The 26924-nt window shown below is 48.5% G+C and overlaps 1 protein-coding gene across 1 annotated transcript in view; it reads right to left on the reverse strand.

Annotated features, from left to right (window-relative positions):
• COL27A1 (collagen type XXVII alpha 1 chain) overlaps positions 1 to 16722 on the reverse strand; it is a 191188-nt gene extending 174466 nt beyond the window's left edge. The window contains exon 1 of the mRNA XM_066332459.1: positions 16642 to 16722. The gene's annotated coding sequence lies outside the window, so the exon portion shown is untranslated. The remainder of the gene's footprint in view (positions 1 to 16641) is intronic.
• Positions 16723 to 26924: the final 10202 nt, after the last annotated feature.

Raw genomic sequence — 26924 nt, forward strand, 5'->3', positions numbered from 1 at the left:
GGCACCTGGAAGGCAGTTTGACCCTCTGAGATATGAAAACCACAGGATTACTGTGAAATAGTTCAGAAATTCCCCTGAAAAACTTTTCTTCCATAAAATTCTCTGTCTTAGGGACTACCTTGGAAGGAATTGAACACCTCACAGAAATCAAAACAGAACACCTCACAAAATCCTTCCTGGGGGAGAGATTCCATCAGGAGGAGCCCCTGTATCACAGTACCACACCTGCCTGTACTATAACCCAGCATTTCCAACTGGAAATAATACATTAAATTTGAACTACTTCAGCTCTGGATAAAAATTCAGTTTTAATGGGGACCCACTGAGGGGAAAGAAAACTCTAGCACTGGCTGGTTCTTTGAAAGGAACAAAGGCCAGCAATATTTCAGCAGAGAGTATGGGAAGGGTGAATATCCATATGCAGCAGAGCCAAGGACTACTGTCTATAAACCTTTTATAGAACAAATGAAAGGTTTAAACCTTAAGAAGTTTGAGGCTGTGTTTTTTTCCCTATTTTTGGAGGAACAAACATCTGTGGGAAGTATTTATGAGACATATAATGCACCTCACATAGTACCCTAAGGGCAATCTTTAGAGAGGAAATAAAGCTTCCACACTAGGGGTTTGTTAACATTGCCACAGGAATCAGATGCAAACACAAAAGCTCACTTGTTTTGTAATGACTTGCCAAGATAAGTGTCCCTTATCAGCAATACCGTTTTCTTTTGGAAAGGAAGGGGCTCTGTGTGTACAAGCAAGTGATGGAAATCAATGAAAACAGAAGGCTTGAGAGGTCTGAATGGGTATTTTGTACTGTAATTCTAACTTGGGGCTGCGTTTTTGGGTGTGGAAATATCAAACAGACCTCCTACTGGCGGTCCTTGGCCATGGGATAAGTCACCCATTTATTTTTGCTCAGCCACAAAGCTGCTATGTAACATGGCAAGGTCCTTCCCAAGTTCCACAGGGCAGACACATCTCCCAGCAAACCCAGCTCTGCTCCCAGCCCTCCACTGCCCTTGCTGAAAATATCACCCAACTCCTGCCCACAGCCAGGGAACTCCCACAGCAGCACTTCAGGCAGGTCTTTTAGTTTGGGAAGAAAAAAAGATTGTGCAGAAGAAATGTGGGGCCTTTGGTGGTGGATCTGGGGCCTTTTCTGCTTCTGGCCCAGAAACCCAAAATGCACCAAGCTGGACTGAACTTCACGAAAGCATCACAAGCATAGGAGGATAGGCAGGAACTTCTCTGTCACAACATTCTTTCCAACAAGGAGGAAAGGACTGCAAAGATCACTTCTGATCTGAGATTTGCTCAGCAGGAAGTTGTCCATGGGCTCTTTTGGCATCCACCAGGAGCTTAACCTTGGCCTTGGAGCCACTTTAATACCTGAGAGGGACTGATGATCCCTGAATGAAGCGAGAATCTATAGGGAAGTGCTTTTCGCTTGAGCAGTGCAAACTAGAAACTAACACGTGGCATCAAGATTCAGGATAATTAAAGCAGAACAACAACAGTGGGGAGTTCTGATCAGAAAATGAATAAACTTGGCATCTCTGCTCTCAGGAGAGCATTTCAGACCTTTCTGCTGCATCAGGAGGTTGAACCAAATCAATCAGCAGCTCTCTTAAGACATCACAACACCTCTGACATTCCAGAGATCGTCACAGCACTGAAGCAGCAGCACAACTTTGGGATGTGCTGCCACCAGATCACAAGAGGTTTTCCCTCTGCCCACATCAGTTTGTCTCCCAGTAACTGTATTGGGAGGTCTGAGTGTAACATTGAGCTGCAGCACAGCCTGGCTAGAAAAGCACGGGATCCATCAGCAGGATGCATCAGCAGTCCTGTGTCAACAGCCCATGGCAGACCAGGCAGAAACTCTCTGGTTCCCACGCACATCATCTCCACAAGGCACAGGCTGTGCAGGGTCGCACGCTACTCATCAGACAGAGGGAGGCTGAAAAGTCTGGGATAAATAAAAGCAAAACAGCCCTGATAACCATCAGTGTGTCAGTGAACACTGCATTTCCCCACTGGCTTCACACACACACAGAGGAAAGGGTGCAAGAAGAGGAAGTTTTCACTGCTGTCTTGTCAGGCAACAGAGGCCAACAGACTGAAGGAATGACTGTGCTGTCATCTCCCCCAGCCAAGGCTCCCTGGATAACTGGCCAGAACACCACAGCTGAGGTTTGAATTTTCATATTTAAGGCTCCTCAGCTCAGCCCCATTCTACGTTGAGAGTGACCCAGGCTGGAACATCCTCAGAGCAATCATGGGGACATGATTTCTTTGACCTATGCCAACCACTGCTGAAAATCCAGTCTGACACTGTGATGCATTTTTGCTCCTCCATTTCTAACTCAGAAACAAATACCTACACATACTCCATTCCATAAACAAGTCTGGAGCTAGACGGGGGGATCAAGGGATTTTGTGGGATTCAGATGATACAGCCAAGGAATGCTCTAACACCATCCGTCAGAGACAAAAATTAAAAAGGCAGGTTCAAGGAAAGACATCCACCAAAAAAGCACTCATGGGCAAAGGAGTGGCTTGAACTTGAAGTAATTGTCACTTCAAACACTTTCTCTGTGTCTGTTGTGGATTTGGCACTTTGCTTGCCACAAGAAGATCGCTGTGAAATAACTGGCTGTTAGTAAGCAAGTGCCAGCTCCCTGAGACTGAGATACTCCTATTTTAGCAGGCTTCTGTCAAAAGATTGGCAGCCAGGGGAAGAATCAGAACCACCCAAAAGCCTCGTGATCCCATCCAGCTCTGTGCTGCAGAAGCAGTCACCTGCTACCACAGAGACAGGAGATGAGGAAGCTCTGAGACAAAGCAGGGAGTGCTCTGCATCAACTGCTGCATGGAGAAATCCAAAACATTGCTTTCTGGCTTCAAACCAGGAGGAGAAACAGAATTATTTCGGCGCAATCTCACTCCCTTCGGTGTGAATTTGATCATACAGTTCTTTAATGTACGTATAAAGTGGTCCTAAAACCCAGACAAAGCACTGCTGCACTGCTTTTGACCTCTTTGAAGCCTGGAAACTTCTTCTTACCTCCAGTTTGGCAGTATCCTGAGAGCAATGAGTAATTTGGAAAAATGAACTACTGTGATGCACATTACCATAATCTGCATCATACTTGATTGATTACAAGGACATCAAGTACTAAAAATGTAAAAGACCTTACCTACATCATCATCTACTGCCCCTCCCCATCCACACACCCTCCTGCCTTATCACCGCAACAAACTTGCTTGGTTTAACAGGTTTAATTTCTGACAAAGCCTTGTTACCCCTCAGGCAGGGAGCCATTCCCTTCTCCACAAGCCAGAGAAGAGCTACTCTGCTCTGTAGCTCCTGATTTCTTCCTCCCCTATGCTTCTTAAAGCAGAGTCTGCTCTTTTAGTTCTGAGTACCAATCACCCATCCCCAGGAGTCTTTGAAGGGGGCCAAGAGGTGCTCAGAACCCTCTTTGGCACTGTCCTGGGTACTTCAGCGTTGCAGAGTTTCTTAGAGAGCAAGGACATGATTTATATTTGGATTGAGGGTTGAGCAACCACAGACTGAGCCTTTGGCCTATGAGGCCTGTGGGCCCCTGTGGCGCAGGTGAAAATTCATGTTAAGGTGTCCCAGGGAATAGTGGGTTTCTAGGTGTAGTTTTGTGGCGTGAACAGTTCAGCCACCTTAAGAATAAGATAAATAGTGTTTGTTTGCATTCTTTGTATGGCCTGTCATTGTAAACTATACTAAGAATCTGTTGTGGAGATCGAGGACATGATTTATACTTGGAGTGAAGGTTGAGCAATTCCAGACTGGGCTCTTTGGCCTGCAGGGCCTGTGGGCCTCTGGGGCCTGCAGGCCACAGTGACGCAGTCAGAAATTCACTAACAAATTTACACTTCACCTTAAAGTGTCCTGAGGAATAATGGGTTTCTAAGCGTAGAAGTGTAGTACTGACACTTTAGCCACCTTAAGACTAAGATAAATAAGGCTTGCTTGCATTCTTTGTATGCCCTGTAATTGTAAACTCTGTTGTGAATCTATATAAGTCGCTGTACAGAAACAATAAAGGGAGAACAACATGGTAGCCACATTGGCTGAGACATGTTGTTTGCTCTGACCAGCCTCCTATTATACAGAGTCTCTGCAACAAGAAACTATATAATCCATCATCTGAGAGAGAATAAACTGAGAACGCCATGATAACCACATTGGTTCAACATGTCGTTTGCTCTCTGTCTGGCCTCCTATTATTTACAGTCTCTGCTACACTTCAGGGTGAATTTCATCCATGCCAATTATCCAAGTACCTCTAGTGTGAGCCCACACCATCAATGCCTGCAGAGCAGTAACTGGAATATCCATCTGCAATTATACAGGTTTGAATGGATGTTCTGTAAACATGGAATGTTCTGGGCTCTTTCACCATGCAGCTGGGCAGAGGATGGCTGCCTGATCAGTCTCATTCACAATGATTCTTCCCTCTACTTTTTTTTTTTTTTTTTTTTTTTTTAATGGTATGCTTATTTGTTTGATCTGGTTGCTACCTTCTTCTCTTAGTCCTTCCTTTTTGATTCTCAGGGCACTGAGCAGCTCCCAGCTCAGCTGAGCTGATCTCTTTTTACACTCTCTGTTTCCTTTCATTTGGATAATTTGTGCTTATGTCCCTCATAAGTCAGTCTTTCCCACATTACAGCAATCAACTGATCTGAGAATAACAAGACAAAACCCACTGTGTTCTGTGAGGCTTGTGAAGATACTGGAGGCCATATGTTCCCATCCCCAAATGGAATGTAACTTATGCTTTCCATCACAACTTGCTGCTATAAAAGCCTCTTTTATCCAGCTTAAACCTAAGCTGGTGAAGTGTCTCAGCTCCCAACTACGAGGCCAGCATCCCTCACCTGGAAAAAGGGTGTGGTGTGTGGTCAAAGAGGAGCAGCCAGGACATGCCACCCCTATGACCCACATATCCTGTTCAAACGACAGCCACTTATGCAGGAGCAGCCTCCTCCTGGACCACAAAGATACCTGGGAACTCGTGCCATAGAGCTATGCTGTGCATGTGGCACTGTGTGTGTCTGCATCACACAGCCTCCCATCCCTGTATCTGTGCTCTCTCTTCCAGCTGTGTTTTGGAACCTCACTGACAGCTGGTGTCACTCTGCTTTTTGCCTGTGTGCCAATCCCCTGCTGATGGACACTGAGTGATCCAAGACTGATCCCCATGCCTGGGGGAAGGCCAGCACTACAGCCACACTTTTCCAGGTCATCAGCCCATTCCTGTATTGAGCCTGAGTCCAAACCCACCATGAGGGGAATGGCAGCCCATAATCACCTCCATCAGCATTTAATCTTTACCATCTTATCCCACTGTACAAAACATCAAGCAATTTTAGGTTTCTTCAACTACTGCTGATTTCTTATTTATCTTCTCTGGAACACAGTCTTCTGCCCAGCCTTATTCCAGTTAAAACTCTTCACCTCTCTCCCCACACTCTGTAAAGCCTCCCCACAGGTCTTTGATTGCTGTGCAGCACCATCTTCCCACCCTCCTGCCAGCACCCACGGCTTAAGCTCACTCGGCTCTCTCCCTGCTGCCTGACTCGACCCAAGGGCAGTGACTGTATGGGATTTGAATATGGCCTCCTGCATTCCCCACCCTGCCAAACCCCTGCTCAAGTTCCTGTGTTGGCTTATCCTCCCACAGCTGCATCTGTCTCTGCTCTGGAAAACCTTGCCTGAGGTTTTGCCTCAGCTCATATTTGCCTGGAACAGCACTGGGATGATTTTGTTTCCAATCTGTTTGCTTCCCCCAGTAATTCTCCCTTTTCTTTTATCCTTTGATTTCCTCTTCAGCACCCAAGGCAAAACCCTGCACTCTCAAGGACCCTTCAGAGCCCCACCACAAACAGCAGCAAAGTGCACCTCTCTCCTTCCTCAGAGCTTTTCCAACTCTTTCCTCTCTGATATCTCAAAGGAAATCCCCCCAGACATCCAGCCTGCTGCTATCCAAGGCCACTGTTGCTCCTGAAAGCCACAGTTTGCTCTGTTGCTCTTGGAGTTCCCAAGTATGTCCATATCACTCAGTGTCCCTGTCCCAACCCGGGACCCTCCCTCGTGTAGCAGCACATTTGATGAACTGTGTGTCACAGAGACTCATGCATCCAAACAAATTCCAGTTTCTTCCATCTCCCTTGTAAAGGAAAAATTCATCCTTTGCAATTTCTTTTTACGAGACCAGCTTTTACAGACCCTCCAGCACTCGTTACGGAAAATAAGTGGAAACTCCTGATAGCAGATTATATTATTTGTTGGTTTTATATATATATATACAAGCAAAAGTGTATATTATGCACTGCCTACATTGGCTTTGCCAACAAGATTTGCTGATGCTTGCAAAAACTATAGGATAGTTGTCCAAATATGCCTGCCACTTGCTACCCATAGACAGTCATGAATTGTCCCTCTTGCTGACAAGTTAATGTTGCATCATAAACTGCAAGTTTTGTTGCTATAACACATGACTGAATTCAATATGTCAGGAAAATGATTAATTGCCCCAGAGATTTAGATCTTTAAAAATAGCAGAAATTCAAAAGCCCAATGCCCTTTATTCTAATGCTGGTAGAATTTACATCATGGCTAATAAATAACAGACTTCCTTCAGAAATTAGGTCATTAGATTATTCTATTTGCAAGTATAAAAATTCAATCAGATGGAACTGGTAATATCTGGGATACATTGATGATACTCTTGTGACATCTCAAAAGCTTGTGGGGATTATTTCAAGGAAATCTTGGTCTGACTTTCAAGTGTTTGCAAATTTAGGTGCTCCAGTATTGGGGTAAGAGAACGGAAAAAAAAAAGTTTTTTTGAAGCAACTCAGAAATTTGTATCTTATTGTATCCCAAAAGAGTGGTGCATGTCTTCACAAGGGGCAGATACTGATCTGTCTGTGACAGGGACAGAACGCAGGGAAGGGCTGGAGCTGTGTCAGGAAAGGTTTAGGTTGAAAATTAGGAAAAGGCTCTTCCCCTAGAGGCTGCTGGCACTGCCCAGGCTCCCCAGGAAATGGGCACGGCCCCAAGGCTGCCAGAGCTCCAGGAGCCTTTGGACAGCGCTGCCAGGGATGCCCAGGGTGGGATTGTTGGGGGTCTGGGCAGGGCCAGGAGCTGGGCTGGATGATCCTGGTTGATCCCTTCCCACTCAGAATATTCCATGATTCCATGAAAAAAGAACATGTGCTTTCAGCATTTGGAGCTGCAGCTGCAAGAGGTTCTTCCAAGCCCTGTCTGCATTGTACAGTACCATTATGACAAATGTGCTCTGAGCTCTCATATTCTCCAGCCATTACACTGCTTTTTGTGGAGCTGGGATGCACAAGACCATAACCGAAGGATCCAATTCCAGCGTGATACGTGATATTGAGCATTTTGGTGCTCCTTTGCTGAGTGTGCCCATGCAGCACCACAACAAAACTCAGCCTCTCTCCACCAAAACAATCAAGCCATTGTACAGCGACTGGGTTATTTCACCAAAACCAAGGGATTTCCCATCCCAAAGATGATGCACTTTTTCTAGTGCATCCACAGCCTTCACAGATGGCCTTTGCCAGGGCTTGACAGCAAATCTGCAGAGAGAACTGCTTCTGGTGGCATGCTCAGGCAAATCCTGAGACAGGTAGGAAGGGGCCACATTTCCCTTCCTGAGCCAATCCTGACCATTTTCACATACCTCTCCTGCACAGAGCAGCCTTCCCAGACTCAGCACCCCATCAAGAGTCTGGGAAGAGCTGCTGTTGCCAGGAGGCACATGGAAAAAGAGAAGTCAATTATATGTGATGGCTGGGCTGACAGTGAGCACTTCTAATACAGCTACCACACACAAATGCCAATACACTGGACTGAATCCCTTTCTTATCAGCCCTTTGTGAGCTGCAGGCTGCCAAGGGGAGCATGGCCCCCAGCAGGACACAGCCTGACCTTAGGGCCGCCTTCCTGGGGTGTGGGATTAGGGAATCTGTGCTCTGAGGCTGCAGGAAGCAGATGTGGATAAAATCCACTAGGACATTACCAGTTTGTTAAGCCAGTACCTGTGTCCGCTTCGTTTCTCCGAAGTCCTGGCAATGCAGAAAGAATCAATATTTCTCCAGTGTTGGACGATGCCTGGAATTAGAACAGGCTGCTTTTATCTGGAGCACATCTATTCCCAAGAGCAGCAGGGAAATTTGGCACATAAATGCAACCATTGACTGAATGGCTTTGTCCTAATGCAGACCTGGAGTCACACAGTGGGGAGGAGGGGGAAACCCCCTGGGGGCTGCAGGGAGACCTTGCCTGCTGCCCAGGGACACAGCTGCCCATGGGGACTCCAGAGGGGAGCTGCACACAGGGCTCTCCATCCCTCCGCTCCTGCCCTGGGGCTAGGGCTGGCTCTGACAGCAGCCACCAGCACCAGCCTTGGTGTTAAACAACACATCTGTCAGTCTGTAGCCTGTGCTCTCACAGGCCTGCTCTCCAGAAAACAGGACACAGCAGCTCTCAGGACAGAGGGCTCTTTCCTATTTTCTCCTTAAACGCCTTCCTGCTTCTCTTGGGGCACAGGAAGGTTGGTAAATAGAGCCCACGCTAGCACAGAAATACAAGCCTGGCCTGTACCTGGGTTGTTTTTTTAGAAAATGTTCTCCACTGAGGCTTTTCTGTTCCTTCCAGTCTCCACACCGAGACCCCAAGCTTTGGCCAAGCCTCTGCTCCTAACACTTTTTTGTTTTCTTAAATGGACTGAGAAGTCCTTTCATAAAGTTCACTTGAGGAAAACACATTCATCCTAGCGTCCAAGCAGGATTTCAGCTCAGCCCCTTACTCACATCAACAGTGAGCCCAGCTCATGACAGTGTCCTGGCCTTGAAGAATCACATCCATGCACAAAAATCCCTTTCTAAGATTTTTGCATCCATGTATCTGCAAGGACTTAGAGCAATTCCCTCAGCACAGCTCTTCAGGTGATGGACACCAACCTGAGGCTCTCCCTCAGCTGCCTCTGTCTGCCTGCTGCTGATGTGGTTTTGGGAAAACACAGCATTTAAGACATCTTCCCTCCCATTTTCAAGTCTGGGCACCTAAGTGTGAATATAAGTATCTGTTTTTGCAAGTGTCCTGCGGTTTTTCCAACCTTAAAGTGGGGAGAGCAGTGTTTAAAAAAATGGGTAGAAGCACTTCTGTGTCAGATTCATGCTTCAGACCTGGGTTATTCCACACTGTTTTTTGAAGGGCAAGTTCTCACTGCTGGAGGAAGGCACAATAAAGTCCAATAGTGCTTTACAGGGTGATTCATCCTGACTGAACAAACAGGTCCTGAGACTAACCATGACCCTGTTGAATGGACCTGGCCAGACAACTTGCCCATCTCCTACATTAGATTTCCATCACAATTTAGGACTGGCACAGAAATGAGCAAGAAGATAACAAGGAGATACAGAAACTCCTGGAAAATCAACCCCTGGCTGCAAAACAATTAATTAAAGTCACAAATAAGCCAACTAGAATGAATTGCCTTTCCTGGCTGTCCAGTCACAACCACCTCCCAGGACATATGAAGCATCACTATGAGATGGAGTTTCCCAGAAGTCTGTGTAGGAGGGGACCAGGAGTGGAGGCAGCAGAGAAAGTTTAGTGTCCCAGGGGAGCAGCCACACACTGCTCCAAAAGTTGACCTTCCAGTCCTCCACAATGAAGGGGAGGCTTTAATCATTGCTAAGAAAAAGCAGGCAGATGGGAAGGGGCAGATGTAATAATCTGGGGGGTTCCCTCCTGTGAGGATGAGTGGGCAGCACAAGTTTAACACAGAGGTGGAGTCTGCTTGCAAACTGGCACAACACGTTGCTGCACTGAAGGATTTCAGTTCTCACATGCTCCATTTTTCCAATCCAACAAGATTAATTTTTCCACAGAAGCAGATGCTTTTCTTGAAATATTTCTTTGAGCAGAAATGCCAAATTCTCCATCAGGCAACTGTTCTGATGGAAGCATTTTCAACGAGCCCCATTCGAGGTCTATTTCAGGACTGGCCTTTGCTGGCCTGAGTCAGTTCTTTAAATCATCATGGGTTGTTTTTCCTGCCATTACGTACTTTTTTAAAATTAAGAGCATCTCTGCTTTAACTGAGCTCCTGCTTCTGTTTAGACAAGCCCTTGTTCTGAGTCAGGTCATGAACACTGAGCACAGCAGCCCTGGCATGAGCAGGGGCTGCCGGGCAACAACCACCTCCCAGCAGGGAACCCCTTTCCCAGGAGGACTGTAGCTGTTGCACAGGGATTGCGCATCCCTCCACACTTTTCTCTTACACCTCTGCCCCCGAAAATCCAACAATTTCAAACCAATTTTAAGGCATTTTTCAGCCTACTCCACCCATTTCCAGAAGAGTCTAAAACCATTGTTTGGTTCCACAGACAATGGGTCATTGCTACTGATGAGCCAGGAATGATTTCTTTCCCTGCGCAGCTCCAGCTCAGCATTCTGCTGCATCCATGTTGCATCCCCTGCCCTTCAAGTGCAGGAGGACCAGGGTGCCAAGGAGCAGCAGATGCCACCAGGACAGCAAGGTGTGGCATCAAGCAGCTTGGGATGCTCCAACCATGCCTCCAACATCACTTCAGTGTTTTGCCACCTGTCCCAAGGAGGGCTCTGACCAAAACCCCATGTTTTCCACTACTGGGATGGGAGCTGGACTGCAGACAATTAACAGGGCAGAGTCCCATAGGTCTGACCTGCACTGAGAGCAGCAACCTCTGCCCTGAGCCACAAAACAGAGAAGCACACAGCAGGAATTTAATACATTTCCTTTAGATCGGCAAAGACCTTTAGTTCATCAGTTCCAACTGTTAGCCCGGCAGCACCATGTCCACCAGGAAAATCACGTCTCTAAGTGCCAAGCTTCTGGAATACTCCCAAAGACGGCAATTCCACCCCTTCCCTGGGCAGCCTGTTCAGTCCCTGACCACCCTGTCAGTGAAACGATTCCCCCTAATAGCCCAATGTAAACTTCCCCAGCATAACGTCAGAACATCTAATTCTAATTGCTTCTTACTTAGGAAAAGGGACTGGTCCCCACCTTGCTCTCCTCAACTGCCTGAAAGGAGGTTGTAGCCAGAAGGTCCCTAACTCAGCCTCCTTTTCTCTCGACTAAAAATCCAGCTGCCTCAGCCACTTCTCTCAAGATTTGTGCACCAGACCCTTCCCCAGCTCCATCTTCCTTCTTTGGAAGGGCAACGCTTTAAAAATTTAACAACAGCATTTAACAAACGCCACCAAATTGCTCCCCGTTGAGGAAGCCACCTGCAAGCAGCAGAGCAGCACAGACCTCGCTGCCACCGCTGCCCCTGCCCTGCACCGGGGACCTTTTCCCACAGCTCACATCTTCCCCAGGAGGAAGCCGAGGATTTGTGGCCTCCGGTGGCCCTCTTGTGGTGCAGCTCAAGCCAGGCATCGCAGCAGTTTTCAATATTTACCCGCAGCTCAAATCCCCACGTCATACCTGGGAACATCAGCGGGTTTCTCCGAGGTGCCTTTCCGGACCTCTCCAAAGCAGCACCTGTGCCGAGCTGTCCATCTCTGCAGCTCAGAACAACATCCTCTCAAAGCTGGTTTTCACAGAAGCATTAAAAAATATTTTCTATGCGTAAGAGGATTGGATTTCCAGTAAAAACTCCAGCCAAAAATCATTTGGAAGTTTGTGTTTGTTTGTTTTCTTTAAACAAATCAAAACAAACGCTGCTTTAGCCAAGAACTGAACCAGAAAGTTATTCTTGTCCCTCCACAAATAAGTCCTGTGGAACACTGGATCCTTTCAAACAACAACAAAAGCTGTACCATAAATAGAGATTACTTGTTTTCACTTCTATCATTTCCATTACAAAGACACTTCATCTTTTATTGAACTACCTCATGGTTGAAATTAAAATTTGTTTTTAAACAGAAATATTGTTCTCTTCACTCAGTGGTGAAAGCACACCAGATCAATAACACTGGTGGCTATTGGACTCCTCCTGTCATTTAGGAAGGTAGTTAAATTCACAGCATTGCCTGAAGGGAGTTAAATACATCTCTACAGAGGATCTTAGACACTGGGGCCTTGGAGTGTTGGGTCCCCTCAGCTCAGCCTCACCTCCAGCTCTCTCTAGAAACCTACAATGGCCCCATGACACAAGGATGTGTTTGGTACTGCTGGACAACCTTCAGAAAGATCCTGCACATCAGACACCTGACCCCTTCCTTCGTGCCATTCACTGGGACCATGGGGATCCACAAGGTTTTTCACTCAAGCCTGTGCTGTGAACTCCAACCAAGAAACACTGGATTAAAACCAAAAGACCTCACACGTTTCATTTGACTCCATTCCTGGAGGTGTTCCCAGGACCCCAAAGAACCTGGTCTAGTGGAAGGTGCTCTTGCCCGTGGCAGGGGATTGTAACGAGATCTTTAAGGCCCCTTCCAACCCAAACCACTCCAAGGTTCTATGATTTACAGTCAGTTTAGTGTGAGACACTTAAACAAGCAAACCTTACAAGGGTAGGCACCATTCCCCAAAACAACACAGCTTCCAGGCAGAGAAACCTGCTTTGATTGAACTTGAGCTCAGGACAGAGCCCAGAGGACCGAGCTGTATGCCCTGTGCAGGCAAAGCCAGATGATTTAATAGCTCTTTAGAGATCTGCTCTTAGAATTTGAATTTCAGAAAACAGCAACTCCAAGAAAATCAATGGAAAAGCAATTTGCTGAATGGTTAAGACCTAAGAGCCAATCCATATTTTGACCAGACCAACTTCCAAACAGCCTAAAGCACAAGGGGAGAAAGAGCAGATTTAAATGCTGAGATGCACAGGAGCCAGGAGTGCTCTGCTGCCATCTCCAGTACAGTGAGAAAACCTGCCTGTGCTTCATGCAAAATGCGTGTAGCATCCACCAGAGCAAGTTAGAAAAATCTACTGGCCATTTGCTAGGGATAAAGATTAGTTCACAGGAGACTGTCTTAAAATGACCTCCCTAAAAAGCATCTCATTCTGCTGCAGCTGGGGACTTTGGTCTGATCCCCTTGGGGCATTTCCTGCTGCCCAGATTTGAGCACTATCCCCTTTGACCATGCAGGAGGAGAGGTGAGAAGCCTGAAGAGATGATTGTGACCTGCCATAACCAACTGGGATGCAGAGATCCCACCAGGACACAAGTGGTTCTTTTGTGAGCGTCACCCAAACACCACCATCAATCAACAAACACAAACATCAGAACATGTTTAGGCTGGAACTTTGCTCTCCAAGCCTCACTGAGCTCATTTAGGGGGCTCCAGTGTGCCCCAGGCACCACTCAGGCTCGGTGCTCTTTCACTCAAGCAGGGCTCTTTACACCCTGGCACTGAGCTGTCAGCCTCAACTGGGGAACAAATAAAACAGCCAAACAACACTAATTGGTCGATGGCATCTCCTGCCAGGGATGTGGCAGCTTTTGGGCACCACCATCAGCACCCCCCAGGCTGGCCTGATGCTGCACCATGGAAAGGCAGGTACACATTTCTCCTGGCTCCCTGGTCTGCAGGGACCTTCCCGAAATTTGCGCCTACTACAGATTCAGCGTCTTGCTGGAAAAACAGAAAACTGGCACTCCACGACGGAAAACCAACCAAACAAGCCCAGGTATGGCTGCGGGGCCCTGCCAGCCCCAGGAGTGGAAGCATGAGCTCCACTGGCACGTCACCACCAGCTCCCCCCACGTGTCACCCTCTATCCCGAGGGCTCAGCACAGCCATCAGGACCCCCAGAGCACTCCCAATCCCCCCCTCAGCACATTCACACGGAGCCAGAAGGATTCTCAGTGCCTCTGGCACACACTCCCGGCTGAGGCAGGACCACCCAGCCTCAGGAGCTGCCCAGCCTGGCCGGGGAGCAGATGGAGGCCAAGTTCTCATTACTGCAGATCATTAGCTGGGCTGGAAGAGGCCTCCCCCTTATCGTTTTCCCACGTCGACACCAAAGAAGCTGCATCACTCGGCTCCAGTCTGCTGGCTCAGGTCGAGTCGAGCCTCAACCCACGGGCATTAACTCTTTCTGCATCACTGCAACACCTTTTACTGCTGTTTCAGTCCCTGAGGACATCCTCAGGAGCCAACTGCTGCCCTTAGAGGGCAGCCAAGCAACTTAAAGCCGTAGCTGGGCATGTTTCACTCGTACATATTTCCAGGACTTACAGAGTTTAATCAGAGCCAAAATTCCAGCTGAAAGGTGATTACTGTCACACTGGAGCCTTGCCAACTGCTGTCTGGGACTCTTCATTCTCCCTTACTAACAACCAGGCCAGGTGCCAGGGGGTTCCAAATAGCTGTCGGTAAAGCCTTGCTCAGCCTCCTCACCAGGGAGCCCCTCAGGCATTAGTGCCAGCACTGCCAAGGGGAGAAAGAAGTTTGGGAATGCCTAAAGCTTATATTTTCACCACCAAGTTAGTGATCATATAACTTATTGTCTGATAGCTCTTTCAGCAGCAAGGATTTTTATCAATAAAGCAAACTAGGGAAGCTTTGCATGCCAATGAGAGCGGAGGCACAGGTACAGAGGAGTGACAGAGAAGCCAGAGCCACTCTCAGTGGCACCAGAGACCACTGACACAGTTGTGAGAGAGGGATGGTCATTCCCACAGGGGAAACAAATGTCCCACAACCCTGCAGCAAACCCCTCACCTGAGCAGAAGAGTGCTCAATGCACCGGGCTGCTCCTCTGCCCACCTGTGAGCCTGAGCCCTTCATGAACTCCCTTCGTCTGGACGAGGGAACACACTGGCACTAGCGCATGTCCCAGCACTTCCATCTCAGTTCCCACAGCAAAACCACTCTCACACTCACCTCAGGAAACCCCACTCTGGGCAGCAGCTCGCTCAAAACACCTGATAAACCCCAAACTCCCACCTCAGCTGGGGGCAGATCACCTCTAATCACCTCAGGCTCTGCTCCTCCCCGAGGAGCTCGAGACTCAATGCTTAATGCTCCCTGACATTCTCTAGAGGAGTCGCAATGCCCCTAACAGAGGCTTTGATCCCATCTCTGACTGTCGTTCTCCTGAAGGGCACCTTGTTGTCATTCCCCCCAGCACCATGTGCTCTCCCTTTACAGTCCCGAAATGCTTCTTTTTGTCTCTCAAGTATTTCCCATTGCTGAGCCTCCTGCTCCTTCGGGCACAGCAATTGAGCAGCGCCCACCCCTCCGACCCACACAGATTACAGCACTCCGTGGTGGAAGTGCTCAGTCCCCGGCTGGATCCTGTGAGCAATCTACAGCTAATCAGTAATTAATTATTTGCACGTCCCTAATGCTTCCTTTCCAGGCTAGCAGAGCATTTTATGAGCATAAAAAAATCAAAATTCATCATTCCAACGCACCCAGGGATGCCAAAAGCTGCTCTGCTGCTCACATCAGCTGCTGGGACACCACAGTTTTGAGGCATGAGCCCCATCCTTGTGTGCACCATGCACATCCTCGAGCTACAGACCGCTTTCCTCTCTGCCCATTATGCACCACTGCTATCCAACAGAGCCAGGTGCAGCCACTTCCCCTACAGAACAGCAGGGACCCCCTCTCCCCCCTCCTTTTTCTTTTCCCCAACCCAACATAAGCATTACATTCTTTTTGAGCCACAGCTGAGGTGTTGAACACCATGATTTAGGAGTCTAAACACCACTAAGAAGCACGTAAGAACCCCCTGCCTGCTGCTGAAGCCTCTCTTCCCTCTCAGGGCTGCAGAGGGGAGGAAAAGGATCCCAAACCAGCAGCAGTTGCCAGCAGCAATTGGCATCCCAGCTGCAAACAACTCTCACTCCTTTGGCCCTCATAAAGAAGAGGAAGAAAGTTAAGAATGGCTTTGCCAGATGGCTGTAGATCATAAGTGATCTGTCAAAGGAAAAATAAACTGCTCACTGCTTTTCCACACAGGACTGAAACATACCTGGATTTCCACTTTGATAACATCAGAAATTCCATCCCTACAGGGAGAAACGATATTAACTTTGCAAGAGCTGGAGCTGCAGGCCTATCACCCTCAACCCCTCTGTACCCCTTCCTTGTATTTATTTAGAAGTCAACGAGGCTTTTCAAGGAAATTTGAGTCCAGCACACACCACAAGAAAGGCACATGGGATGTCCACACGGATCTGTGCTGGCCCAGGACCAGCTCCCCTTCTTCAGCACACTTTGGATTGGTGAAACTCAGAGATTGCTCCACAGAAGTCCATAAGCTGCAGCTGTTGGGAAGCTGCTCCAGAAAGGCTGTTTCTGGCTTTTCACAGAGACTAAACACCCCAAGTACTCTATTGGCTTTAAGGCAGCAAAACACAGCTAACCCTGGTAGCACCCTGGGGCACTTAGTGTTCTCTATGCCTGACCTCACCTGCTGCTGGGACAAATCCCTCTAGACCAGCCTGTTACATGCTAGTGGTCACCTCCTAAGCACCCCACACTCAGTGGTACCAGCAAAGGAGATGTGTTACCTGAGGAGAGCAGGTTTTCTCATACACACAGCCCCTGCACCCCACAAACACAACCATCCCCTGCAGCACACAGAGCTCATTTCACCCCAAGTGCACAACCTGACCTAGGACAGCAAGGGCATCCTGCACCCAGCAGAGACTCCCTGGAGAGAAGAGCAATCCCTCCCGTAATAAAGGTACCTCCCTGCCTCTTGAAACTGCTCTCACCCCCTTCCCATCAGCAGATGCTGTCTGCTGATGGCCTTGACCATCAGCACCTGGGCTAGGGCAGGACACGGGCCCAGGGCTCTGCTACCACCTGGCACCCACTGATTTGCTGCAGCTGCTGCAGGAGCTTGCGGGTCATCAGAGCATCCCAGAATCATGTGTGAGCTCCAACTGGAAGGGTTCCATACCAATCCAGTAATTCCAACCCCCTCCTCGCAGGAGTGCGTCACACTGACCTGAACATCAGTGCTTCTTGCTGGGCTCAGGTGCTTTGGGCTACACCTGCCACTTCACACTGGGAGGATCCCAGTATAGACTGGGTTCCAGTTTGTCCTGTCCCCTTCAGGTCAGGACAGACCATCCCCTGAGTCATTTCATCATACTTACACATCAATAAAGAAGTTTCCACAAATGACTAATGCTTGTGTTGGGCTTAGAGAGAGCCATAGGGTTTCATCCAATTGCTGTTGTTCCTCTGTCTCTGTTTTTGAAGGAAACTAAACAGGAATTAGTCAAAGACAGCAGATCCTGAAGCTGGATCCTTTCATAACACCTGCTCAAAAGGTGAGTAGGACAGAAGACACTGCTGTTCCCTGCCCCATTACACACCCTTATCTCCAGCAGAGACCACAATGAGCCCAACATACCTGCCAGACTTCTTCCCAGGTTTTTTGCTGCCTGATTTTTAGAGTCTTTGTGGGCCAGGTTGACTCAAGAGGCATCATCCAAATTTCCTTGTCCCGAGATTTCCCTTTTTCCCTGGTTTCTGCCCTCAGCCCACCTTGCCCACATCAAGCAGATGGTGGGTGCCCTGTGCCTCGTGCTGGAAGTGCTGTTGGCCCAAATGAAGCGTAACACGCCGAGTTGTCCCTAACAAAGGGGTCCTCTGTTTGGCTTTCCTGGGAGGGTTATTATAGCTGGCGTTTATTTTGGCCTGTGACCAAAACATGCATTAGTGTGCCTCATCCTGTGCACTTGTGTGTGTGGCTCTGACAGGCATGGGGGGCTTGCAGACGCCAGGCTGGAGGGGAGTTTTTCACGAGTTAAAAATCTCCTTCCCATACACACACTGTTCAGAGAAAATGAGCCTGGGGCATCCTGGGGCATAGTGGGGAAGGTCCATAGTGGCCCCACATGTTCCTATCCTTGCTCAGTTTGCTGTGGGGGAGTGGTAAGTGCCAGGGGCAGGCTCAGGGATCTGCCCCACAGTGCCAGCTGTGGTGACAGGCTGTGCAGTAAGTAATTTTGGTTTCTTGTAGTGGGATAATAGTCCTGAACCTGCATCATAAATGTTTCAGGAGGTAAAAAGAAAAGCAACAGGTCTACACTGTGCTGGGAGGATGGCTCTACAGCAGCTGAAGGGGCATTCCCCTTCCCAGGGCACAGAGCTGCAGGAGAAACGTGTCTCTCCACACCAGGTGATGCAGGTGCTGTCCTCCAGCCTACTTACCAGTTTCTTTGAGGATGATGCCGTCCTGCAAACTGGTGCACCTCTGACCAGGCTCAGCAGAGGCCCTTAAACTGCATTTTGTAGCTTCAAAAGAAACACCACCAGGGACAGCAGCAACAGTTCACCTGAGCCCCAGGTCAGTGCTGGGACACTCAGTCCCCCATTGCTGCTGCCATAGGTGCTGCCTGTGTGTCTCTATGTGAACAGTTCCCTGGCTGTGCTTTTGGCACGTCCTTTGCCTGAGCTGTAAACGCCAAAGCAAGACGGCATCTGCTCTCTGTGCCGTGCTGTAATTAGGAAACAATATTATTAAAACCACTTCCCATCTCTGCTTTCTTTTCATCTCCCCTCCTTCTCGTTGTTCCTCTATTCCTCCTGTACAGCCCCTGGCCTTTCGACTGAATGCTGATGAGCTGTTGTTTGGTCTAATCTGCAGTGCTTGTTAACGAGGTTGTTAACACAGTTTTGAACCACCTGCTCTGGGTTGGCTTCCCCCAAGTCCTGCCCCTCCAAATCAGAGCCCATTGCTGGGGAGGTGCTGGGTATATTGCTCTTTTCTGCTCCAGATGCTCACGGGCACAAGCTCTGCCACCCACGTTGAAACAGAACTCTGCCCAAATCCATGTGTTTTGCTGTGAGGGCATCTGTGCCAACGTGATTTTTTTGGTAAATCACTACATAAGGCATTGCATAGATATCTAGACACCTAGCCTTGTAACATTCTCTGCAATTATTTGTTTCCTAAAGGAGCATGGCCAGAGTTGGCAGACACAAAGGGGGTTACAGGGATAGAGCGCTTCTGCTGTGAGAGAAGGCTGAGAGAATTGGGTGTGTTCAGCCTGGAAAAGAGAAGGAGTGAGACTCACCTTATTGTGGCCTTCTAGGATCTGAGGGGAGCCTACAACAAAGATGGAGAGAGGGCATGAAGTGACTGGACAAAGTGGAACGACTTCAAACTGAAAGAGAGTTGGTTTACATGAGATACAGTGAAGACATTGTTCCCTATGAGGGTGGGGGAGCCCCTGGCACAGGGTGCCCAGAGAAACTGTGGCTGCCCCTGGATCTCTGGACGTGCCCAAGGCCAGGCTGGAAGGGCTTGGAGCAGCCTGGGATAGTGGAAGGTGTCCCTGCTGTGGCAGGGGTGATCTGATATGATCTTTAAGGCCCTTTCCAGTCCAAACCAGTCTGTGATTCTATGATTTCTCCCAGGCCATCCACTCCCACTTGAGACATCCAATTGCCAGCACTGGATCAGGAATGCTTTCCAGCACTCTTTGCACAGCAAGGATTTTATCTTCAATTCATGCATCTTACAGTCATATTTCAAAGATAAAACGGTGGGCACCACACCCACAGATACCCCTCCCTCTGCTGAGTGAGCTAAGTGAGAATATGTAGATGGCAAGTGGGGAGGAACAGGGCTGCAGGAAGGAACAGGAACAGTCAGGTGGCCCAAGATAACTGGAGGGGGAACTGGAGTCTCCTCTCTGCCAGACACGGCATGGCTCACACTCCCCCAGGAAGTGCTTTGAGCTCACTGAGTAGCAGCTGGGCCAGAGGAGTTGAGAACTGTTTGTATGTAGCACGCCAGGGTGTGTTAAGATGACATTTCAACCCCAGTTCAGCACACTCTGGGCACATCAGTGACACCTCAGCTCTGAGTTACCCTCCTTGAGCTGCTCCCAGGGCTGGGAGGGAAGTCAGCTGCAATTTACTGCTGGAGAAGCAGCTGGAAAGGCTCTTCCACCTGTCAGCCAGAAGACATCTGCATTTCTTGTTTTAGTACCACTTTAGTCCAGGAGTAGATGAAAACTTCTGTAAGTTGAGGCAACTTTCTAACAAGTCAGTAACATCATAAAAGAGTACCAAAAGTGTATTGAAGACATTTGTACCGTTTTCCTGTCCAATTTTCTCCTTTTGTTGAGCACTGTGTTTTGGGCTAGATGAGAACCCTGGTCTCTTCAGAGTGTTCCCATAGCTGGTACTGGGATCTGGAGTTGCAGACAATAATTTGCCAAGCACAAAGATGCCTTTGAACGTAATAACTTGCAGACAATAATACTCTTTTGCATGCTAATAGATAGGATTGTTCTTCAAATGTCTGACATTTATAGCAGTATAGATCTCTGGTGAAAAGCATACCAGGGATAGGCCCGATTTCCCAAGGCAAGTGCTGGGGAAAGAAAGGGATGGAACAGGAATTAATAGACAAGATTTGTGATTGAATTTCCCTTTAGGTTTCTGCCAATTGCTACTGTTTCCTTCCCATATTTCAAAAGCTATGACTGCCCTGAAAGGTAATTCACACAAAACCCCCTAAACAAAGCAGTGTAAATAGAGCAGCAAACGGAGATGAGCTGTAAATCGGTATCATCCACTGGAAGCTTTGCTGGCTGGTATCAACTGAAAAATCAGGGCCAGGCCTCAGTAACTCTGCTTAATATCAGAGTGACAATAGACAGGAATGCCTGCCTGGAGATGTTTGCATGAAATGGATGAATTATTAATAAACTTATTGTTATTTTTGTTCTTAAGCAGCTTGTCTCAGTACACATGTTAAAGTGGATTTCAGTCTTTCCTTATTATGCCTAACAAATATTTGGGTCCAGATGCAAAGTGGGGATGGTATTTAAATTCGGATGAGAGATGCCCAGAGGGAATTTGTGTATATGGGCCAGTGGGAAATCTAGGTTTGTGTTTGCATCCCTGCCCACCTGATGTTACTGTTTGTTTGCTTGAGTCAAGCATCTTTCCAATGGCCAACCAGCCCATAATATTGTTGGAAAACTTGTTAGGAGAAGATGTGCAGCAGGTCTTGGCACAGCACCCCAAACTCCACGTGACTCCTTGGCCAGGTTGAGTCCTGGCAATATCTCTGCTGCATTCCCAGCAGAGAGGAGAGCTTGAGGAACAGCAAGCCTTACATTTCTGGTGCTAGTTCATGGCTGAGACAGGAGCGGGAATGCTGCCATGATGTCTACTGAATAAATATGTGCTACTGCTGCTCTCATTTGTCTGTACAGTTTTGGAGGAGTTGCAGATGGCCCTTTAAATACTTGCAAGGCCTGCAGCTTTTCCAGAGTGGCTTTTTTCGTCCCCTTTCTCCAAGCTACTTGGCTGCCTACAGTAATTAATATTATCTAATGGGGTGAAGAGCAAAGCAAAGCCCTTCATATTTGAGATTATTCACACAAACAAAAATGTAAACAGCTGTCTGAGGGAGAAGGAAGAAACGGGCTTTGAGACAGGACCCTGCAGGAATGAGCTGCCTGGAGTTGTACAAAAGCCTGTGTGCCAGGATGTTTGGTGCCCACTTGGCACAGCCAAGAGATGCTGTGATGCCACATCCTGGACAAGGAGTGGGTCCACTGGCAGCCCCGGGGCACTGTCTAGGGGGTTTGATTCCCTACAAATCTCAATTCCCACAAAACCCTCTCCTCTGCAATGTCAAAACCCATCACTGTGCTCATCTGAATGGCTCAGGCTGGCTGAGAACTTCCGGGACTCATGGACTCACAAGCAGAAAAATGTCCCCCCTGTGAACCACAAGCACTTAGTTTCAGATCTGTTCCTAGACCACAGGGCTCAGGATCACAGAGCTGGATGGTGTCAGAGGACAGGGACAGGATGACAGAGCAGGTCATTAGCCAAGGTCTGACATGGCAGGTGACTCTGCTCCAAGCCAACACTGGGACTTGCCCTGGCAGGAACATGCCTGGTTGCAGGGATGGCCCTGTAGTGAACTGGGCTGCAAGCTGTTGCAATGTAACCTTTTGGAGGAGGCATTGGCTTTTAAAGTGAGCAGATCACCTCAGGAGGAGCAAATGAAGCATTTCCATTTGTATTCCCCTGCCTTTCTCCCTTCCCCAGTCCTTTGGGCACAGAAACCTTCCATATTATCCATCCCAACTTTGCTTCGATCTTGAAACAGGGCTTTTCCTCCCATGACATTTATGAAGAGGCAGTTACTTTTTCCAGGGAATTTAATACAAAAAATTCCTACCTTTGAGGCTCAGGAAAAATCTATTTGGCTGGTGCTTGTCTCCTGCAGGGCTCTCTGCAGGGGACGGAGGTGGGGACAGGAAGGTGGTAGCTGCTGGGGAGGGCAAAGGAGGAGAAGGTAACCACAGGGAGACAGCTCCAAAGGGCTGGGAAACAGCAATCCTGACTGTGGCAGAGGAAAACGTATAAAGGAGGGATGGAAACACTGACTGCCAGTGGGTGAGGTTGGATTTGCTCAGAAATGCATGGCTAGACTGTGACTCTGGGTGAATTAATGAATGTATGTACTGCTAGGGGCTCAGATGAGTGTGTTCCTGCAAAAAGGGGGGGATTTCTCTTGGCCCTGAGAGTTTGAGACGGATACTGCTGTTCTAGGGGAGGTGACAGTGACAGTGCTGCCACCCACCCAAGGCTTTGGTGCCTCATGAGCTCTGAAGAATGAAATAACTGAGGCAGCCTGTGCTGATTCCCACATCCAGGGTGAACTTCACTATTCCTGTTTTCTAGGGGTGAAATCTTGGTAGCAGAGCCAGAGATTTTGAGCATAGCACTACTGGCTCTGCTCATCCACCTTCTCTCTGCCTGCTGTGGACAGGGCATTTTGGTATCTGAGATCTGGTGAGGACTTTTCTTCCAACCAGGAGAGATATGGGAAACTTTCAAAAATCTCTGCAAGAAGCTCAAGGAAATATTTTTTGCTTGGTCAAACAGATCTTAATAATTTAAAGCATTTTTGTTTTCACAGTGATTTATTTTATATTCAAAAATCAGATCTTATTAATTGTTTCAAGCTGGAAAAACTCAAGATAACTCATTCCATAAATTTGGGAAGAGGATGTTGCGACTCAGTGGGAGCAATGTGTTTCTCTTTCTGTCTCTGACAGAATTTTTCTGTGAAATGACCTTTTGCGGTTTTCATTTTGCCACACCTGCATTGTCCAACAAGTGATGGCTCTGGAAGTGGCTTTTCCAAGCGCTTGCACCAAGAGCTGAATTTCTGCTGCTTGCAGGCAGAACAGGCGAGAGGCTGTGGGCATCATCACCATGGATATTCCCTGCAGAGAGAAATCATGCGTTGTGGGGAATGCACTTTATATAACTCCCTGGCTGAGGGAATATTTCCCAAGTTTATGTTACAGCCACTGAGCAAATCTCTTGGCAGCACAGAAGCATCTCTGTAGTACAAAGCTGGGGAGGGGAACGCTAGACCCAGCTCAGGGAGCACAGGGAGCCAAGCTGCAGCCCCAAAATATGGTTCTCAGCTTCCAAAACATCCTGGTGGTCAAGTGGCTGCCAGGCTGCAACCTCCTGTTTGCTCTCTGGCAGCCACCAGGCAGTTTGCAAGGCCATTCCTAACTGCAGGGCTGATGCTTGCAGGATTCAGGCAGGTCAAGCCCGTGGAAGCTCTGGGTGAGGGAACCTTGCAGAATGACAGTCCCTGGATGTGATTTTGTGCCTTCCTGCCCATCGTGCAGTCGCTGATGAGGCTCTGGAGTGATGTAGACCCTGGATACACAGGGTCTGCTTGTGCTGGAGGGTTCTCTCAGCATCTCCATGGGCTCTCCATGGCTCTGCCTCAGCCTCAGCCTCTGGCTCAGCAGTGCAGCCCTACATGCTCATCCTTTCCTGCTGCTCATACTTGTGGTGTGAGTAATCTGCCCCAGAGCCTCCCTCACAGGTCATGGAGCCTCTTGGGCTGACCAGAACAGGGTCATGAATTTCTGCTGCTTTCACAGCTCAGCTTGATGGCTCCCTGTTGGGTTGAGGCTGGAGTGAGCTAGGGTTTGCCCTGTCATCTCCCTGGAGCACAGCAGTGTTTTGTGGATACTCCTCCAGCAAATGGTTTTGAAATAAAAAAGTGTTGATTAACCCTGTTTCAGCAGTGTCTGTGTGACTCAGAGTGTGATGGGTATCAGGACACTCTCAGGCAACGTCCATGTCACTGCTGGCCTTCCTCTGCAACAAATGGTGCTCTGCAACAAGTTCTAATGCTAACACTAAACTTGCATATGAAAACTCCTCAATGCTATTTAGCTGGTAGCGCCTGGTCATTCCCCTCAATTCCCAGTGATGTCCCCTTGGGGCAGGTATTAGGGAAATGCTAGCTCTGAGAGCCTTGACAAATAAATCCTCTGGACCTCATTGTAAGGCTGGGAAGTCTCCCACCTCTCTGTTTTTGGAAATGAAGCACAGAGAAATGTTGCTGATCTGGAGGATGGCCTCTCTTCCAGAGCCCAGCACTGGATCTTCTGAAAGGAGAAGGAACTGGCTCCTTTCATTCCTGGTGAAACACCTGGACAGGCTTTTCTGGCTGATTGTAGGACTTGGGCATGAAGCCAGCAAATCTGCAGCCTTTGAATTCAACACTTCCCTCTCCCCTCAAAGTCAACAAGAGCTTTGTTCACCTCTGGAGACCTGAATTTCCACTTTATAAATCCAACCCCCTTCTAACCTGGCATGGGGTGCCATCAGTACTGTTATTCCATTAAATAAGAATAAAATTATCTTTTGTTCCATTTTTCTTGAAACCACAGGTCCACCCTCTGTGTGGTTAATCCCAGATCTGATTCTGCAGGTGAGAAGTCTGTGAGTTTCCAGGACAATGTGTGGCCACAGGACTTTTCACCTTTTCCTTCACACCTTTAGTAGATGTTTCTTTGAGGTGATGCATACAGAATGTTACCAAGACAATGGAAAATCCAGCCTCCATATTGCACATTTCTTCTCCAGCAGGACTTGGAGGGAATGGGGGAGGAGTCAAGAGCATTACTATTGAATTCAATATTATTGAATTCATTATTATTGAAGTCAGAAGGAGCTCCATGAGGCTGGTGGGGAGGGTTGAACTCCCCACACTGCTGACCCTGGCAAAAATTATTCACCACAGGCCCCGGCAGTGCCATTCCATGGGTGACACTGGTGGTACACCAGCACAGCACAGTGCCAGGGAATGAGGACAATGTCCAAAACATTATGCTGGCTTTGACTTCTGAAGCTGGCCCCTTTGGAAACCAGGAGTAGGAATGTTAGGTAATCCTTCATACTTGCAGCCGTGCCAGGTGCTGTGTTGGGATTTTGAGGGGTGCTGTGTGTTGCTTGGGGCCCAGAAGGGGATGAGAAATGTTTCTGCTGCAGCCCAGGGCCACAATCTGCAGGTACTTGCTGGCCAGACACCTCTTCCTGGTCTGGGGATGCAATTCTGAGCCCCAAGCCCTCAGAAGGAGCTGGGCGCCATTGCCCCACCGTGCCACATAAAGATCATTGTCCCTCTGTCCGCAATGTGCTGTCACATCCCCAGAACCGCATTCCTGCAAATCCACGGCGCCTCGGCTGCCAGCGGAGCCGCTGCGATGGGCGGCAGCTGTCGCACAGCTGGACGGGCTGTGTGGAGCAACACTGACATGCAGCGGTCGGCAGCTGCATCTCTGCCTTCCCCTGCTCACCCGGGCTCAGCCTCACCAGGGATGGCCCCAGGCCAAGCCCCACAATGATTCCCAAAAATGTAGCTACTTCCTCGTGGAAAAAACCCATCCCGGCTAGGGATCTTCCTCCCACAACAGTGGTGTTTGCCACAGAGAACTCACCTGCTCGTTAAAGAGGGGGAAATTGCTAGCAGAAGTTTCTGGGTTTTGGTGGGGTTTTTTGGTGGTTTTTTTTTTTTTTTTTTGGCGTGGTTTTTGTGGTGTTTTTTTTTTTCTTCCCTTTTTTTTCCCCCAGCATGTTCTTTAAACTCCTGTACAACTGCCCCATAACACTGCCTGTAAATGACCATGCAGCACCCCAGAGTGTGCTGACAGGCAGCTGTTCCCAGATGAAAAAGTAGCCGCAATGCTGAACCAGAGAAGGAAAAGACTGGGGGGAGAGGAATTTCAGATGTTGGAGCTCTCAGGAGCTCTGGGTGTGATGTTGGCAGCTACATTGCCCAGAAGAGTTTGGCCACACCGGGTGCCTGTGCTGAAAATCTGTCCCTTTTACCAGTGCTGATGTGTTTTGAAACCTGGCCAGGGAAACGGCACGAGGTTGGGGCTACCCTGGCTGCCAGCCCTGCTCCCCAGAGCTGTCACATGGTCACAGTGTCAGCTCATGTGGTACCTGGGTATGAGCCAGCTGTGGCCAGCTGGCCCCATCCTCTGCTCTGCAAGGGTCCCTAGACTTGAGCCCAGTTGTGGATGGATGTCTGCCAGCCTGAAGCACCAAAACCCAGGAGTGGTGATGACAGGGAACAGGCAAAAAGAGAAAAGAGGGAAATTATAACATCTGAAGCAAGGAAAATCTCCCTTTTTCCAGGTTCAGTGTCCAGTTTTTAGCAAACCAGGCATTTACAGTAAAAGTCCAGAAGATGCCGTTGTGACATGAGAAACTAGAGCAGTTCAGGGAGGGACACTTAGGAAGGAAGAAGGAGCTCCAGTCTTAGCACAGGAGGTGCTTTGGCTGGTTTGGTTCCATAGAAGAAGTCAAGCCAGGGCTGTGGTGGAGCAGCAGCTCAGTGGAAGCTTCCTGGCAATGTGTGGTGTTTTAGGCAAAAGACTGAATAAGATTCTTGAATGTGTGAGAAAGGAAACAGTGAGTAGGTGCTGGGAGAGGATTTTACCTTTGTGTGGGGCTGTGGAGACTGGTTCAGGAATTTTGCATCCAGTTCAGGTGCCTGCATTCAAGAGAGGGTGTTGGAGAGTGTTGAAAAGAGCTACAAAAATGTTTGAAAGACTGGAGAAATAGCTTTACAGGGGA

This window comes from Sylvia atricapilla, chromosome 19 (genome assembly GCF_009819655.1).
Source record: "Sylvia atricapilla isolate bSylAtr1 chromosome 19, bSylAtr1.pri, whole genome shotgun sequence".
Taxonomy (NCBI): domain Eukaryota; kingdom Metazoa; phylum Chordata; class Aves; order Passeriformes; family Sylviidae; genus Sylvia; species Sylvia atricapilla.